Raw genomic sequence first — 7,500 nt, 5'->3', positions numbered from 1 at the left:
GGAACCGTGAGGACTTAGCTGTGGATGGATGTGTGGGTTATGGGATAGTATTGTATTATGACTTATGACTTAGCCTATTGTGCAACTGACTGATTGTATGGATCACATGTTTATATTTATACAATGAATGTTTTCTCTTGTCTATCTGGTCGTGCATTGATTGAATGAACCTCAAGATTTCGAAAATGACTTAGTGAATATGGAACTTTAAAACTGATGGAACTTAGAAACATGGTTTAGGTAAGGCACGGACCTAGTGGGACCTAAGGGTCAGGTTCGGGTCTTACAAGTTGGTATCAGAGCGGAGTTGATTCTAGGATTTGTTTGGGTTTGGGTTAGTCACCACACATCCGGCTGGTTCTCATGGTAAGGTCTGGTCGTTTTGCTTAGCCTTAGGGATTGTTGTGATTTATTTTGTTATATCATGTGAGCTGACATGATTGTTTACATGTGTTGAATCCCAAGGGTGGAAAAAGCAAGTCCAGATCTCGGAAGGGTAAGGATGGAGCTGGGGCATCCGGTCCAGTGGGTGCAGATGATGTGAATCTGGCCGCAACATTGCCAATCCAAGCGGATGGGGTTAATGTTGGGACTGGATTGCCTTCGGTTCAGCTCAACCCTACTGAGGTTCGTGTGGATGGAGCTGAGTTCCAGCTGGAACATGAGCCAGAACGAGCTGATGGAGCTAATGGAGCTGATGGGAATGGACGGCAGCAACAGGATGGGCTGGAAGGTGAAGGCGAATCTTCACAGACTGGCCGTCTTGGTGACCGTAATGGGGCTGCGGACGGCAGGGCAGCTGGTCCGGTGAACCAGGCTGCGGAACCATCCATGCATGAGGTTCTGGAGGTCATGAGAGCTATGAGTACTCAAATGTTGGCTTTGACTCAGGCGTTTACACCTTTGGGTCAGGACATACCGACTCATACTGCTATTCCTATAAGGAACCAGCAGGCTGGCCGAGCAGCAGCAGCTCCGGTAGCTGGTGGAGCAGCTCCGGTTCATGGGGAACAGGAAGCTGAGGTGATTGAGATTGACCCCCCAGCTAGGGCGACCAGGAAGGTGGATTACTTGAAGGTGCTGGAGCACATCACTCGTATGGGCACTAAACACTTTGCTGGAAGTGTTGACCCTCTTGAGGCGGATGAGTGGAGGAGCAGGTTGGCTCGTAACTTCAGCTCAAGCCGCTGCCCAGAGGACTACCAGAAGGACATTGCGGTTCACTTCTTGGAGGGAGATGCCCACAACTGGTGGTTGGCTCTTGACAAGCGCACCAATGGTACCATAGAGCGCTTTGAGGACTTTGAGGTTGAGTTCAACCACAAGTACTTCCCAGCTGAGGCATGGGACCGTTTGGAAGCTAAGTTCCTGGACTTGGTTCAGGGACGCAGGACGGTACGTGAGTACGAAGAAGAGTTCAACCGACTCAGGCGCTATGTGGGTAAGGAGTTGGAGGACGAGGCAGTTCAGGTTCGCCGGTTCATCAGAGGCCTTAGGGCTGAACTCCGGACCTATTGCTCAGTCCGTACCTTCTCCACTGTGTCTGAGCTGGTTGAGAGGATGGCCTTGCTTGAGGTCAACCTTGCGGATGAGCATAAGCAGAAGGTCAAAAGTGTGGTGGTGGCTTCAAGCCAGAGTGGTGACCGGAAGAGGAAAAGGGACCAGGCTGAAGAGGGTAAAACCTCAAGTGGTAGGCCTGTGTGTCCCAAGTGTGGCCGACACCATGGAGGTGAATGTTGGAGAGCAATGGGAGCTTGTCTTCGATGTGGTAAGATGGATCACTCAGCTCGGGACTGTCCTAGACAGGAGCAAGGAGCTGGTGGTGATACCAGGACTTGCCACTACTGTGGAAAGAAGGGACATCTCCGTAAGGATTGTCCCAAGTTAGCAGCCGGGTCGAGCAAGGGCCGTGGTGAGGGCAACAAGCCAGACCAGAACCGCGGTCAGACCTCTGCACCCCGCGTCTATGAGCTGTCCAAGGATGAGGACAAGGCTGGACCATTCCTCGCGATCACTGGTAATGTGTCTGATCTTATTCTTTCCAATTCAGTAGAATTGCATGGTATGGAACCTAGGACGGTTAGATACTTAGTTTGGGTCATGTGTAGGGACCCTAAGTATTGGTGGTGTGGAAACACATGTACTTTTCGATACTGGAGCTACACATAGTTTTGTGAGTCCAGGGATGCTCGGAAAGGGGTTGTTCCAGTTGGGAACGGGGGATTGTCCTGGGGTAGTGAATGCGGCCGGTGGGCAAGTGATGCATTCGCTAGGGGTGATTCAGGACGTCCCAGTAATGATCCAGGACAGGGTCATGCCTGTGGATCTTGTGGTAGTCCACCTAAAGAATCACGAGGTGATCTTGGGTATGGACTGGCTTGGAAAGTATCGGGCCACTCTTGACTGTCACCGGGGGCGTGTGCTTTTTGAGAGTGGGTGTGGGGCTCCGATCAGGTTCCAAGGTATACGTCCGATCTCTGGATGCTTGGTGGTGTCAGCTATCCATGTTGAGAGGATGCTGAGGAAGGGTTGTGAGGCTTATCTGGCCACAATCGCCACTAAGGAGGTCGTAGGGGGTGGTGACCCGGAGGGAATACCGCTGGTTGGTGAGTTCCAGGATGTGTTTAGGGCGCTACAGGGCATTCCCCCTGATAGGTTGGATCCATTCATAATAGAACTCGAACCAGGGACGGCCCCATTATCCAAAAGTCCCTACAGAATGGCTCCTGCCGAGATGGCCGAGCTTAAGAAGCAACTTGAAGAGTTGCTGGATAAGGGTTTCATACGGCCTAGTGTGTCACCCTGGGGAGCACCAGTCCTCTTTGTGAAGAAGAAGGATGGTAGCTTCAGATTGTGTATTGACTATCGAGGGTTAAACCGGGTGACTGTGAAGAACAAGTACCCATTGCCTCGGATAGATGAGTTGTTGGATCAGCTCAAGGGTGCAAAATGGTTTTCTAAAATCGATTTGGCTTCAGGGTATCATCAGATTCCCATTGAACCAAATGATGTAAGGAAGACAGCCTTCCGAACCAGGTATGGCCACTATGAGTTTGTGGTCATGCCATTTGGATTAACCAATGCACCAGCAGCTTTCATGAAGATGATGAACAGCATATTCAGGGATTTCCTGGATGAGTTTGTAATCATCTTCATTGATGATATCTTGGTCTACTCCAAGACCAAAGAGGATCATGAGAGACATCTAAGAGCAGTGTTGGGACGATTGAGGGAACAACAGCTCTATGCCAAATTGAGCAAGTGCAGTTTTTGGCAAAGAAGTGTTGGGTTCCTGGGTCACATTGTATCCGACCAAGGTGTCTCCGTGGACCCGGAAAAGATTAAGGCCATACAAGAATGGCCTAGACCTAAGAGTGCAACTGAAGTCAGGAGCTTTCTAGGTCTGGCCGGTTATTACAGGAAGTTTGTCAAGGGGTTTGCCAGCTTGGCTCAACCTATGACACAACTGACTGGGAAAGACGTGAGGTTTGTATGGTCTGAGAAATGTGAGGAATGTTTCTCTGCACTTAAGCACATGTTGACAAGTGCACCGGTATTGGTGTTGCCAGAGGCAGACCAACCATATGTGGTTTACACAGACGCCTCCATAACCGGATTAGGATGTGTATTAACCCAACATGGGAAGGTCATCGCTTATGCCTCTAGGCAGTTGAGGAAGCATGAGGGGAACTATCCAACCCACGACCTTGAGATGGCCGCAGTGGTGTTCGCCCTCAAGATATGGCGATCATACTTGTATGGTGCCAAGGTTCAGATTTTGACCGACCACAAGAGTCTCAAGTATATATTCACTCAACCTGAGTTGAATTTGAGGCAAAGGAGATGGATGGAGTTCGTGGCCGATTATGATCTGGATATTGCTTACCATCCAGGTAAAGCAAACCTAGTGGCCGATGCCTTAAGCCGTAGGAGAGCTGAGGTATCAGCCGAGAGGGAAGCAGAGGTGCTGGAAGGGATGGTTAGGACATTGCATTTAAACACACTGGCCAGCGAGGACGAGCCGTTGGGTTTAGAAGCAGTGAACCAGGCTGATCTCCTTACCAGGATCAGGCAAGCACAAAGCTTGGATGAGAACCTCCAGAAGGTTGCTCTGAATGATAAAACCGAGTACCAGGTTGCGAGTGATGGTACGATTTTGGTCCATGGGAGGATCAGTGTTCCGAATGTAAGGGAACTAAAGGAAGAGATTATGAGTCAGTCTCATAAGTCTAAGTTCTCTGTGCACCCGGGACTGAACAAGATGTACAAGGATATCAAGAGGTACTATCATTGGATCCGTATGAAGACGGATGTGGCCGAGTGGGTGGCTAAGTGTCCTACTTGCCAACTCGTCAAGGCTGAGCACCAAGTACCCAGTGGATTACTCCAGAATCTACCTATTCCAGAATGGAAGTGGGATCACATCACCATGGACTTTGTGTCAGGTTTTCCCATGACCAGGAATAGAAAGGATTCGGTTTGGGTAGTGGTGGATCGTCTGACCAAGTCAGCTCTGTTCATACCAATCAAGAAGACTGATGGTGTGGAGCCCTTGGTACAGATTTACATGGATCAGGTGGTACGCCTGCATGGTGTACCAGCCAGTATTGTGTCGGATAGGGACCCTCGGTTCACTTCTTATTTCTGGAAGGCTTTCCAAAAGGCCTTGGGAACAAGAGTGCACATGAGCACAGCCTATCACCCCCAAACGGATGGTCAGTCTGAAAGAACCATCCAGACGTTGGAAGACATGTTAAGGGCTTGTGTCTTGGACTGGGGAAATTCCTGGGAAAGACACTTGCCATTGGTAGAGTTTGCTTACAACAACAGCTTCCATACCAGTATTGGGATGTCGCCCTACGAAGCTTTGTACGGACGGCCCTGCAGGACACCATTATGCTGGACCCAAGTGGGGGAGCGCAGCATGATAGGACCTGAGATAGTGGAGGAGACCACGGAGAAGATTAAGTTCATCCGTGACAAGATGAAGGAGGCACAGGACCGTCACAAGTCTTATGCGGATAAGAGAAGGAAACATGTTGAGTTTGAGGTGGACGACATGGTCTACCTCAAGATGATTACTTTCAGAGGTCGGAAAAGGGTTTCTGGCCGAGGGAAGTTGGATCCAAGGTACTTGGGTCCATTCCGGATCATTGAGAGAGTTGGTTCGGTGGCTTACAAGCTTAACCTACCAACTGAGATGGAAGCATTTCATAATGTATTCCATGTGTCTCAATTGAGAAAATGTCTTTCAGATCAAGACATTGTGATACCGGAAATTCCATCTGATCTAGGCACGAACCTCACCTTGGAGACAAGGCCGGTTCGGATTGTAGACAGGATGGAAAAAGCAATGAGGAACAAGACCATTCAAATGGTCAAAGTCGTGTGGGAATGCAGTGGGCAAGAACAAGTCACTTGGGAAACCGAGATGAGAATGAAAGCTGACTATCCAGAGTGGTATGGTCAGTTTATGATGGAGACAAGTCTAGACTTGGATTCGAGGACGAATCCATCTCAAGTGGGGGAGACTTGTCATGTCCCTGATTCTAGATAGAGCCTTCGGGCACAGCCATGGTACGGGGAGACGTGCTAGTCAGGTCGTAAGACCTAAAGACAAGCGTATCATGGCTGGAATGGATGGTTAAGTGCATCAGTATGCTGAGACTTGACCAGAATCGGATGGAGACAAGGAAATAAGAGCTGGATGAGTTCTAAGGCAGCTGGACGATGATGGGAAGCAGCTCAGTCAGCTAGGACAAGCTTAGTGTAGCTCACACTAGCTTGGGTCAGCTCCAGTAGCTGGATCACTAGCTCCCTCAGCTGGGGAAGCTGGCACTCAGCTCAACTCAGCTGGGTGGAGTGTTATGGTCCGGGCCAGTGTTGCCGGTCCATGGGCGGTCAAGGGTCCGGCTGGGTGGTGGCTGAACCACTAAGGGCCTATGGGTCTTTATTGGGTCCGTGGGTCTTGGTGGATGTACTTGGGATGCAGATTGAGGCATTGGGCCTATTTCCAGACAGCCCACACGCCAAAGGGAGCAGTTGGACGGTTGATGGGCGAAAAGGTGGGAATTGGGCAGTTTGTGTCTTTTCCCTTCCAACCGGTTGCAACTGTCCGCCCAGGCAGTTATTGGCCGACCTTTCTCTATAAATACAGACACTTGGGTGTCGAAAATGGCATCAAATTCCTTAGGGAAAACTCTGCCAAAATCGTGACAGAAAGAAAGAGAGAAAGAGAGAAGAAGGCCGGCCAAACCGAGACTGTGGGTGGTGGTGATCGGACTCCGACCAGAAGTTGGTCTGTGGGAAGAGGAGAGCATTTGGTGATGGCAACCAGAGGCAAGGAGAAGGATCTGGAGAAGGGCTTGAGCACTCCTGAGCGCACGCCCAAGGTGAGTGGGATGGACCGAACCATCCTACCATGGCCGCGGTGGAATTCCGTGTAGGCTGTGGTCGGATTGGTTGGACCAGACCCATCTCTTCCTTTTCCCTTACTATTCTACTTCATCTCTTCTATGTTCTGAATGTGTTGGATGATTCAGACACGTTCTGACTGAGCCATGGTCTTGGTCGGTACCCAGAAACCCTCCATGGCCTTGGTTGGGCTGGTGTGTTGAGATCTCATAGTTCCTGAAGGGATTATTGGGATCCGACCATGGATTGTTCTTAGTGATGATTTATCATGAATTATCATGGTTTCTAATTGGATTTATCAGTCCGATTTGATGGTGGTCAGTTATGGCCGGTTTAGTGGAATTTGGCCGAGTTCTAGGTGAAGGAGGCCGGTTCTGTCTAATCTGATTGTGGATTCTTCTTAGTTGGGAATTATCAGTAATTGTCATGAATTTTATTTAGTTTTTGGAGATGTATTAAAAATGGCCAGAAATGGGATTTAGCCTTGGTCGTTTGTGGTTCAGTGTGATTGATGGGTTAGATCACATTGGATCAGTCTGGCCGTGTGTTAAATGGTTGTTTGGGATGTCTTAGTTGATGTCCTGAGTATGGCCGAGTGCTTTGTTGACTGATCGGTTAGCTTACTAGGGTATCGGTTTGTTATGTACTTATGTTGTTGTGTTGTGTGTGTGTTGTGGTTTCAGGATCGGACCAGGACCGTGGCAAGGCCAAGGAACCGTGAGGACTTAGCTGTGGATGGATGTGTGGGTTATGGGATAGTATTGTATTATGACTTATGACTTAGCCTATTGTGCAACTGACTGATTGTATGGATCACATGTTTATATTTATACAATGAATGTTTTCTCTTGTCTATCTGGTCGTGCATTGATTGAATGAACCTCAAGATTTCGAAAATGACTTAGTGAATATGGAACTTTAAAACTGATGGAACTTAGAAACATGGTTTAGGTAAGGCACGGACCTAGTGGGACCTAAGGGTCAGGTTCGGGTCTTACAAGCATGCTGATATGTGTGGTCAGCATGCTGCTGATATGAGTTCAGTACACGGATCAGTACACGGACAGTACACGGGAAGGGCCAGCA

Source organism: Brassica napus, unplaced genomic scaffold (genome assembly GCF_020379485.1).
Source record: "Brassica napus cultivar Da-Ae unplaced genomic scaffold, Da-Ae ScsIHWf_483;HRSCAF=737, whole genome shotgun sequence".
NCBI lineage: Eukaryota > Viridiplantae > Streptophyta > Magnoliopsida > Brassicales > Brassicaceae > Brassica > Brassica napus.
The sequence above is the reverse complement of the archived record's forward strand: the minus strand, read 5'-3'. Positions refer to the sequence as shown.